The 11,471-nt window shown below is 40.8% G+C and overlaps 2 long non-coding RNA genes and 1 pseudogene across 3 annotated transcripts; 1 reads left to right on the plus strand and 2 right to left on the minus strand.

The window, feature by feature from the left end:
• On the minus strand, positions 1-2,500 carry LOC139777739 (NADH dehydrogenase [ubiquinone] iron-sulfur protein 2, mitochondrial-like; annotated as a pseudogene).
• Positions 2,501-2,570: 70 nt separating this feature from the next.
• Positions 2,571-3,793, plus strand: LOC139777740 (uncharacterized). Its single transcript, XR_011719424.1, has 3 exons — positions 2,571-2,976; positions 3,051-3,165; positions 3,390-3,793. It is a non-coding gene; the product is annotated as an uncharacterized lncRNA (long non-coding RNA).
• Positions 3,794-10,386: 6,593 nt separating this feature from the next.
• LOC139777748 (uncharacterized) lies at positions 10,387-11,132 on the minus strand. Of its 2 annotated transcripts, none has more exons than XR_011719426.1 (2): positions 11,041-11,132; positions 10,387-10,856 (listed from the first exon to the last, which is right to left on the minus strand). It is a non-coding gene; the product is annotated as an uncharacterized lncRNA (long non-coding RNA). The 2 variants fall into 2 exon arrangements; XR_011719427.1 differs by lacking the exon at positions 11,041-11,132 and adding an exon at positions 11,011-11,024.
• Between the last annotated feature and the right edge of the window lie 339 nt (positions 11,133-11,471).

Genomic DNA, 11,471 nt, shown 5'->3' on the forward strand with positions numbered 1-11,471 from the left:
TGTAAGTGGAAATATTTATTATAAATCAAAGCTTATACATATATGCATGTCATTAAATAACAATATATTTGCACCTGAGAGCTACAATACGCTTCGAAAGCTCCACTATAATATGCAACCGCGTGTATAATAAAACAATACCTATCTATATATATGTATGTATCCATTTGTGAGTCGATAATATACTTCTCGAATATTATTTAGATTAGACTATCTCTTGGCTTCATTCACACTGAATATAAAAGCATCGTTATCTTAGAAAAATTCTTCGTAGATGTAATATAGCGTCGCACCGCAAGTTGTTACAGCGTTTTTTAATTAAAAGAACCCGGGATAAAAGAAATGCGGTTTTGTGTTCTTATCGCGCGTGAATCGTACACAATCTTCTGGCTTTAGGTAGCGGACGGTTTAGATGTAACAGCAAAGTTTCGTATATTCGGCATTCGAGAGTGCATCTCATTCGGCATGAAATTATATTCGTCACATTTCCACTTTTTGCACGTGCACACGTAATATGCAATCGGCTTCGTAAATCCCTATGTATGTAACATACATAAACATATTTATATCATTTATTTTTTAAATTCATTTCTACGCTATATAAATTATCGATCGTTAGGAAATTATCTATCAATCTCGCCGAATACGACGTCCAGCGTACCAATGATGGCGACCACGTCGGCGAGAAAGTGCTTGGGCCCCATGTACTGCAGGCCCGCCAGATGAGCAAAGCCCGGCGCTTTAATCTTGCACCGATACGGCTTGCTGCTGCCGTCGCTAACGAGATAAACGCCGAACTCGCCCTTCGGCGCCTCGATGGCGGTGTACGTCGCTCCCGGCGGCACTTGGAAACCCTGGGTGAACAGTTTGAAGTGATGGATGAGCGCCTCCATGCTGCTCTTCATCTCCTCCCGCCGCGGCGGCACAATCTTGGCGTCATCGCATCGCACTTCCCCTTCGGGCATCTGATTCAAGCACTGGTGGATGATACGCAGCGACTGTCGCATCTCCTCGACGCGGATTAGATATCTGAAAACAAGAGGCATTGCGCCAAATAAGTTATAAATATTTAAAAGTTATATACATCGCGCGATGGCATTTTTCATTCATTTAGAATCTAAATTTTAGATGACTCTTTCGTGTATTATTACTGATGTGAAACGATAAAGTATAGTCGCAGAACAATAAGAATTAAATATTATTCTTAGCAAAGAATAATTGAAGGAAAGAAATTCCTTTTTAAAGGCTAATGCAAGTCGAATATAGATAGCAATGCGATTAAAAAGATATGTAAACCTTCTTTTTAAACTAAAAGATTTTTTGCCGTATTATCTACGTCCGACCGGGTATTTAATTATTTTTTTTCTTTTGATTTCTTAGTAATCTATTTTTTTCCTATGTTTTAATACCTTTAATTCTTTTAAATGCTTTTACCTGTCATAACAATCGCCGTTTGTGCCAACTGGGATGTCAAAATCCACCAGGTGGTAAGCGTCGTAGGGCGCAACTTTCCTCAAATCCCATTTTATTCCAGAGCCTCGTAACATCACGCCACTGAAGCCCCAATTCAGCGCGTCCTCCACGGACACGGAACCGATATTGATCGTGCGCTGCCGCCAGATTCTGTTGTCCGTCAGCAGATCCTCCACTTCGTCCAGTCGTCCTGAGTATTTGGAGGCCCAGTCGTATATGTCGTCCATCAAACCCAACGGTAGGTCCAAAGACACACCGCCGGGCCTTATGTAAGCTGCGTGCATACGGGCGCCGCTCACGCGCTCGTAGAACTCCATCAGCTTCTCTCGCTCCTCAAACAGCCAGAAGAAGGGTGTAAGAGCGCCAATATCCAACGCGTGCGTTCCAATATGCCCATAATATGGTTCAGAATCCTCGTGATCTCCCCGAAAAGAACTGCAAGCGAGAAAATAGTTTCTATCAGACTTGGAGAACGTCGAATCACAAGTTGATGAATGTATACCAAAGAAGGTATTTATATTCTAATATATTTCGCGTTATTGAAAGGGATGCGTATCATTTTTACCTCAAATGTACTTTGCGCGCAGAGGCACGTCTATGTTCAGCAGCTTCTCGATCGCCAAGGAGAAGCATTGTTCGTTGCACATCATGGAGACGTAGTCCAAACGATCGAAGTAGGGCAGCGCCTGCATGTAGGTCTTGTATTCGATCAGTTTCTCCGTGCCGCGGTGCAGGAGGCCGATGTGCGGATCGGCGTTGAGCACGATCTCGCCGTCCAGCTCCAGGATCAGCCGGAGCACGCCGTGGGCGGCCGGATGCTGCGGTCCAAAGTTAAGCTTTATATTCTGTATGGTCTGCTCCGCCATGGGGCCCATCGCCAGGGCGGATTCGTGATGCGGCGGGGTCCAGTCGAGCTTCTCCGTGGCGTACGCCACCGGCCTCTCCAACTGCTCGAGGAACTCCTTGTCCGGGTTCCATTGGTGGCCCTTGCGATTCTGGCTGCAAAACACAGGTGTTGTCAGTCGTGGCCCGTCACGCCGTACGGCGAAACAGACAGGTTATGTCGTTACGTAACGTGTGTAAGCGAATAATTTACGAGCTACGTTTAATGCGATTAATTTGACTCACACGTTAGACCCAACACTCTAGCCGCCATGATGCTCACATCGTTAATGCGACTGTGCGACACTTGCGACAGCTCGGTCGATCCTGACCTAACTTAATCCAGCATCCCCTCTGCTGTGTGCTTGACCAATCGGATTCGACTGATTACGGATTCGTAATAACAGAGAGAAGAATTCTTCTCTCTGGTAATAACAAGAACAGTCAGTAAATGGAAAACACTCCGTGACTCCGTGTCTCCTGGTGTCTCCTGCCGACCCTCCGACCCTTAACGTCTCCTGCCGATCCTCGAGCGTCGAGCCAGTAATAAAGTGAATCAGGAAATGGAGAAGATAGCATTTCTTACCATTTGCACCATGGTGATTTGCACGCTCCTTAAAGGTATAAGTACTAAATTATCATTTATACCTCACAATTTAAAACTAAAATATTACTATATTCTTAAATTTTATCAGATGGATTAATAGATCTATTCAAAAAACTTAAAACGTGGCAACAAATAGTATTCCTGATTATATTCACCATCTTGTCGTGGATTTTAACATACGTACATTATCGCTTTAAAAATAGGTAATATAACACATATACTCTACGTTTACGCGAGCGTTACTTCTGTAGTTTAACTTACGATATATCACTCGTTTACGCGGAGTAAATTATCGCAAGTTACTACAAAATCCCGTTTACGCGAAGGAATTATCGTAAGTTACTACAAAAGTAACGCTCGCGTAAACGTATTAATATTAACATACATTAATTATTACATATATACAGACATATACACGGTCTTATAGATTGCAACGATTATTTTCGATCCTATTATTTTGGCGTAACGGCACAAACGGTGAAGAGCTGCTGCCTATTTTTGAAAGGGACACACGATACATAAACAACAACACTGTCAATATACATCACATATATAATACACACGTTAATATCTCCCAACCAGATAGAAATGTGCAATTTATATAGAAATACGTTCGGGCAGTCGGGTGAGTTTCAACCAAATTTTCTTCACAATTATTGTATCTTTGTTTTTTCCGTATAGAATTCCGTACAGAATAAGAAAGTTTACAAAATACAAAGATTTTAACTCTCGAGCTTTTTAGATACAAGAATTTATGTCTAATCATCAGCTTAAAGATCGCAGAATTTTCGTTACTTGTTTTTCGTGAATTTGTCCATTATAGTACTTTTAGATGCAAATTTCAGCATTTTGAAAAGTTTCTTTACTATTGTTTATTTATGTATTTGTTGCATCTTATTTTGTACAGCTTAATCGCAGCGACAGCGACAGCAGTATGCCGCTTTATCTTTTTCGTATAACGTTCGTATAACGTTATCTTTTTCCAGAGAGAAGATGACGCGGATAAATCTGAACGTTCCTGTTCTGCCACCTGAGGAGCTCGTGACCGAACAGAAATCGCGAAGCCGCTGCCTCTTAACTCTGAATCCCAGGTGCCATGCGCAGATTGTAGGACGCGCGCATCAAAGAGCTCGAAAGGATAAGATGCGTCAAGGACGGATTGTCGTCGACAAATTGCGTGCTGCAAAGCTGCTGTAGCCGATGTGACCAGTGATCGCGGTGCATGTGCCAATGCTATAGGTGTTAAAAGCAACCCCTACGACGGACGCAGCAGCGAGAATTACGCGCAAACGCGAGCGCGATTATGTACATACAGAATAATTGACTAGCGAATTTTATTTAATTATTTTTTTGTTTTTATTCTTCCTGCGAGTTTGTAAGTGTGTCTCAATTTACTACCGCATAGCGCCTGTATATAATTATATATATATATATATATATATAAATTATAAATATATATATATAATTTACTATATATATATATATATATAATTTACTACCGCATAGCGCCTGTATATAATTTCCTTCGCCTTATGTAACTTCATAAAAGAGAACATAACACACACGCGGTTTACACACGTACACACAACATTACATCCCACACAGCACACTTTTTCGCAGGAAGAACCACAATCACAGTTTGATTTGTAAACAACGGTTCGTATGGTAATGATTAAAAGGACAAAATACAGTATACTCTTGCCACGTCCTGCCCTGAAGATATACCGACACGTTTTGAAGCTTCAATTTCGTAAAGACGATCCCGAATTGTATTGGCAATAATACAGACGAATTTTGCATAAAATTGATCTCTTATATCGTACGCATTTTAATCTGCGAGATTTAATTTATAACAATTTTCATAAGTTAAATCTTTCAGATTACGATTGCGATGTAATTCTAGTTTGTAGACAGTCTCCACGTTGTACATATGAAGTATAGTGCTAAAGATCTCTTACGAACAATAAGGATATCAGATATGTGCTCCTTAGTAACAAGATTCCTGAATGTTCGAAACGGGCTTCATTTGCTGTTGAATCCCGCTTTGGAAATGTATCGGCACATTTTCTGAAAAAGCGCAGAGGTAATCTCGAACTCTATTGGCATTGGCAATAATATAGATGATATCTTGCATAAATTCAATCTTCGCGACATCGTGTAATTTGTACAAATTAAGCCTTTTCATAGATTAAAAATATAACTTGGCTTCAAGATACTGCTCCGCATTGTACAGATGAGACGTGTTTCTAAGATCCGCGAACGATTTGTCGCAAGCCAAACCGGTACCGCAGATGTGTGTACACGCGCAATTATATACACTCGATGTACATACATTCCGCCTTTTTCGCGGTATTTTATAAAAAGGAGCAGATATTTTCTATCTCCAAACTGTTACTTGTTAACGTTAAATTTAAGCCTGTATCGAGAATTCTACACGCTGTTTGTTCCGACAATTTCCATTGGACGTGTGAAACGGAAAAAGAGAAATTATCGACTGATTTTACACGATTTTACGTCACGTAAACTTGTACTTTATTTTCACAAGTTTTACATATAGGAGTAGCACATTTATTTGTACTATAGCTATCGATTTTTGTGTTGTATCGATGCCATGTTAGGTTCTCTATTCCAGTGGCATGTTCTTTTCTATATGTATCTAGTAAGTTCAGTTCAGTCTTGTGTAAGCACTCGTACGTTGCACATCCTCGTATTAAACGTGTAAAAGTATAATCGTCGTTAATTACATATCCCAATCCTGTGCCTCCCATAGCAAAGTACAACAGGTTATGGGCCCAGGGAGGTCGAGAGAAGAGTAAAAACCGGGTTGTGTATCGACGTGAATACGGGCAGTGAGTCGCGATCGGTGACGTCGTGTGTAACTACCGAAGAAAAAGTGCGAAGATGCACGCGGCAGGCACGCAACATATTGATAAATTGTGCGACAACAATTACGAGGTATGGAGGATGCAGATGAAGAGCGTCCTCGTGTACAACGACTTGTGGGGTTATGTTTCCGGTACGATCGTAAAACCGGAAAATGCTGAAGCGGCAGCGGCATGGATAACCAAAGACGAGAAGGCGCTTGCGTTGATCGTTCTCGGCGTTTCGAAGACGGAGATCGGCCATATTCGAAAGCAGACAACATCCAAGGGAGCATGGGACGAGCTCGAGAAAATTCATAAGTCGCAGGGACCGGTCAGAAAGGCAGTACTGTATAGAGAGTTATACCAGTCGAAGATAAAGCCTGACCAATCGATGGCTCAGTTCGTTAACGAATTTCAACAACGTGCTGACATGCTTGCCGACGTTGGAGTGATTGTCCCGCCGGAACTTCTGTCGATAATGCTGTTGAGCTGCCTTCCGGAAGAGTTCGAAAATTTTCGCGTTGCAATCGAGTCCCGAGATGATATTCCTGAGGTAGGTGTCATCAAAGCCAAGCTGATCGAGGAAGATGCTCGAAGAAGAAGTAACGCCAGTGAAAATAGTGCTGCATTGTACTCTCGCACCCCGAGTGCAAATAAAAAGGGAATCCACGCAAAAAATAGTGGTGCAAGTGGTGGTAAGTTCCTTGGAAAATGTTTCAAGTGCGGCAAGTTTGGCCACCGTGCATCGGATTGCAAAACAAAGTCACCACAAAATAAAGCCAATCGCGCAGACACTTCTGAAAAGACTGAAAATGAAGATGTGCTGATAGCAACTGCGATGGCTTGTGAAGTGGAAAAGGAAGAATGGTGCATTGACAGCGGTGCGACGATGCATATGTGCAAAGACAAAAAGTTATTCGAAAGTATAAGTAATGATCCGCCATGTGGTATTCGTACGGCGGGGAAATCTGTTGTGATGGCTTACGGGAGCGGGAAAGTGAGTCTCAATGTTCCATCACGAGACGCCGCGAGTCGAATTGTTCTTTCAAACGTGCTGTATGCTCCGAACTTACGAAACAATCTGATATCGGTATCAGCCATTACGAATCGCGGTTATTCGGTAACGTTCGGGAAAGAAAATGCGATCGTATCGCGAAAGGACGGTTCCACCGTATTTACAGCCACGAAGAAAGATCGGATGTATGTTGAGAAGACGACGCAGCAACAAAGTGCTATGATCGCGGATGGTTCGATAACGACTCTGAAGTTGTGGCACGAGAGGTACGGCCATCTTAATTTCAACGATTTGCGCAAACTGAAGACAGAAAATATGGTAACCGGACTCAACATTCCTTCAGGAGTAACCGAGATTCCATGTGAGATTTGCAACCGAGCGAAGATACATGCATTACCGCATCGAACTTCAGAAACAAGGGCAAAGAACACACTGGAGTTGATTCATACGGACATATGTGGACCGATGAATGTCACATCGATGGGAGGCGCACGATATTTTGTGACCTTCATCGATGATAGAACCAGGTACATCGACATAGTTATGCTGAAGAAGAGAAGTGATGTCTTCGCCGCATTTAAGAAATATGTAGCCAAGGTAGAAAGAGAGCATGGTAGAAAAATAATAAAAGTACGCTCTGATAACGCGAAAGAATACGTTTCAAAGGAATTCAACCAGTACCTCGAGGCAGAAGGTATCAAGAGGGAGTTTTCCGTCGAGTATACGCCACAGCAAAATGGCGTGGCGGAACGAGCGAACCGAACAATTGAAGAAATGGCACGTTGCATGTTATTGCAATCTAAAGTTCCGACGTCGCTATGGGCCGAAGCTGTAAACACTGCAGTATTCCTGCGAAATAGATGTCCATCGAGAGCAACGGAAGACAAGACACCGCTGGAATTATGGAGTGGGAAGAAACCGGATGTGAGGAAGTTCAAAACGTTTGGTTCTCATGTAACTGCTTTAAAGAAGGGTCCTGGCGTGTCGAAATGGGATGCGAAAGGCGAAGATTTCGTGTTTGTTGGATACAGTACGGAATCGAAGGCGTATCGACTATGGCGTAGAGGTACTACAACCGTAATAAAAAGTTATGACGTCCGTTTGATTAAAAATCCACGTTTTGTAACTCAACAGTCACCAGAGAACGTAGAATTACCTCTCCAATCAGAAAGCACGAGAGTGGAGCAAGTAACGGACAATAACGACAGTGAGACTACAGCTGAAGATCAACTAGATGAAAATGAGTCAGAGGAGTCGAATCAGGACAAAGAACTTGTACAACCCCCATTAGAAAACCCAAAGAGAGGGCCAGGTAGGCCAAAGATCGTACGTACGGGTCAACCAGGAAGACCGAGAAAGGAGTACCAGACAGCAAACATCGCAGAAGTGGAAAACGACCCGCTAACCGTAGAAGAAGCTATGTCCAGTGTTCACAAAAACGAATGGATGGAGGCGATGCGAAGTGAGTACAATTCACTTATGGAATGTGGAACCTGGGAGCTTACCGACTTACCTCCAGGCAAGAAGGCAATAAGTTGCAAATGGGTATTTCACACGAAGAGACGTCAAAATGGTGAGGTGGAAAAATACAAGGCGAGATTAGTGGCTCGCGGATGCGAACAACGATACGGGATAGACTTTGAAGAAGTCTACGCTCCTGTCGCGAGGATGGAAACCATACGCACCTTGCTTGCGTTAAGTGTCGAGGAAGAATTACATGTACACCAAATGGACGTTGTTACAGCCTACGTCCAAGGTGACCTTTCAACGGAGATCTACATGGAGCAGCCATTCATGTTCGGAGTTCCTGAAGAAAAGGAACTATATGGTTTGAAGCAATCCGGCAGAGAGTGGCATCAAAAGTTGAAGAAGAGATTAAAGAGCCTCGGTTTACATCAATTAGAATCCGAGCCATGTGTGTTCGTAGGACTAATAGACGGTGAAATAGTGATCATAATCGTTATGTTGACGATCTGCTTATAGCATCGCGAAATTTGAAGATACTCAATACAGTAAAAATGAAGCTAAGTGAAAGTTTTAAAATGAAAGACTTAGGACAAGTGAACGAAATCCTGGGGATGCGCGTTGAACGTGAAGGAGCCACAGGGAGCATACGTGTTTCTCAAGAGGCGTACGTAAGAAGAATCATCGAAAAATTCGGTATGACATGTGCAAATCCGGTTTCAACTCCAATCGAAGCTGGTGTAAAATTATCACGCGAAGATGAAGCAACATCAAAGGAAGAAAAGGATGAGATGAGACAGATGCCATATCGAGAACTTGTCGGGAGTCTGATCTACCTAGCGAATACTACAAGACCCGACCTATCATTTGCGGCTAATGCTTTGAGCCGTTTTAATGCAAATCCAGGAAGAGTTCATTGGAAAGCAGCAAAACATGTAATCAGATACCTGATAGGCACGCCTAGTCTTGGAATCACCTACGTTTAAATCTGGCAAACCACTTTATGCCTATGTTGATTCCGACTGGGGAGGAAATGCTGACAACCGACGTTCCTGTACTGGCCTTGTGCTAACGCTAGCAGAGGGCCCTATCAGCTGGAAGTCCAAGCAACAAAAGTCAGTCACCCTTTCAACCATGGAGGCTGAATACGTTGCACTTTCTGAAGTGGTGAAGGAGGTTATACATACACGACGCCTCCTTAATCACATGAGCGGCGGAGTCTACGTGAACGATCCAACCTGTATAAATTGCGATAACCAAAGCGCGATAAAGTTCAGCAAGGAGAACGTCTATCATCAGCGGAGCAAGCATGTGGACATCCGTTTCCATTTTACAAGAGAAGCTCAAGAAGAAAAAGAAGTTATCGTGCAATATATCCCAAGCGATAAAAACCCCGCGGACTTGCTGACTAAATCATTATTGAAAAATAAATATCAAAATGCAGGGACATATTAAAACTAACTAATTGATTGTAAAGCATATATATATTTTTTTATTGTGTGTCGATAGGGGGAGTGTTGTTTTTCGAGTCAGTTCTGCATTAATCGCCACACATTCTGGGGATATCGACATATTCGATATATCGCATATAGCTATCGATTTTTGTGTTGTATCGATGCCATGTTAGGTTCTCTATTCCAGTGGCATGTTCTTTTCTATATGTATCTAGTAAGTTCAGTTCAGTCTTGTGTAAGCACTCGTACGTTGCACATCCTCGTATTAAACGTGTAAAAGTATAATCGTCGTTAATTACATATCCCAATCCTGTGCCTCCCATAGCAAAGTACAACAAAATAATTATTATAATTACTAAATACATCTTTTTGGTAAATATATTTGTGTATTTATTATACTTTCATTTAAAAAAAATTGTAAATCTTAAATTTTACTAATTTCAATTTATGTTTTAACAACTATTTGTATTTTAATATCAAAAATTTACTAACAATATTATTAAGTAGTTTTTCTAGTATTTCGCCGAACAATTATTTCAAACAAAGAAGTGACACCATCGCTCAAAAAATTCAAGTTATGAAAAAGAAAAGAAAGATAAAATGGTTCGAAAATAACAAAACTATAAATAAATGTGAATATTTCGTTTTTATTAAGCATTAACATATACCTACGTTTAAACCTAATTTATCAGATAATTTTTACAAAGTAAATTTGTAAGTAAACATATAAAAAGTAAATTGATTTGTCCTAAACTATCAAACAAAAACTATTTCAATTATTCGCCGAATGTATAGACGGACACGTGCGGATATCTTTCCTTCCATTGATTAACCAATTGATTAACCTGCAATTGATTTATATTACAGAAATCCAAAGAAATATTCTGCAGTTTAAAACATTGTTTCAAATAACGGAACAATTATCAGGTATATCAAGTTTCATGTTAAAAAAACATAACTTTTTTAAGTTTTTGCACTGCGCTAGTAATTCCAACTGGTAATCAGTGAGGACAGCATGGGACAAATAAACTTCTTGCAAGTTTTGATAAGAGGGAAGTAATCTAAATAAGCTCTCATCATCAGCTGGGCATTCGTATCTGTAACAAAATGATGTAATAGTACAGTACTTTAATTGCAAAGAAAAAATTCATGTAACTTTTTCAAGATGCAATTCTCGCAAAAGAAGCAAACAAATTTCAATAAAGAATACAATAATGTGTGTTTTAAAAGAAAATGTAGCACACACACTACAGATTAAGTATCACTTTTGTAAATTCTTACAGTTAGCGAGAGCATTAATACCCTCAGATGTAAGACGACGTGCGTACAGTGGTGAATCTATGAGTTCCACGTCATGACACGAATTTTCCAACTCTATTAGAACTGCATCGTCTATAAAGTCTTCAAAGCCTGCCGATAACTGACGAATCCGTTGATTATTTTGCAGTATTTTGCAAGACGTTCGGTTTGTTATACCAGTACGAGAAAGGGTTTACAGTGTTCCAAATTATTTAGCCCTCGAGATACGAAAATCCTTCGTCGTCTATGCCAGAATCACTTAGATCCAGTTCTAAGAAAAATTTGTATTACAAATTGTGATAACTTTACCACTAATCTTGACAATTATATACATTTAATACATGCATATACCTTTCAAATTTTTGCATGTCTCTGAAGTTTTAAGTAGGACAGGATTTAACATTATCCATCGT

The sequence above is a fragment of the Temnothorax nylanderi genome, unplaced genomic scaffold, assembly GCF_030848795.1.
Source record: "Temnothorax nylanderi isolate EJ_2023f unplaced genomic scaffold, tnyl_v1.0 TNYL_tig0160_pilon, whole genome shotgun sequence".
In the NCBI taxonomy this organism is placed as follows: domain Eukaryota; kingdom Metazoa; phylum Arthropoda; class Insecta; order Hymenoptera; family Formicidae; genus Temnothorax; species Temnothorax nylanderi.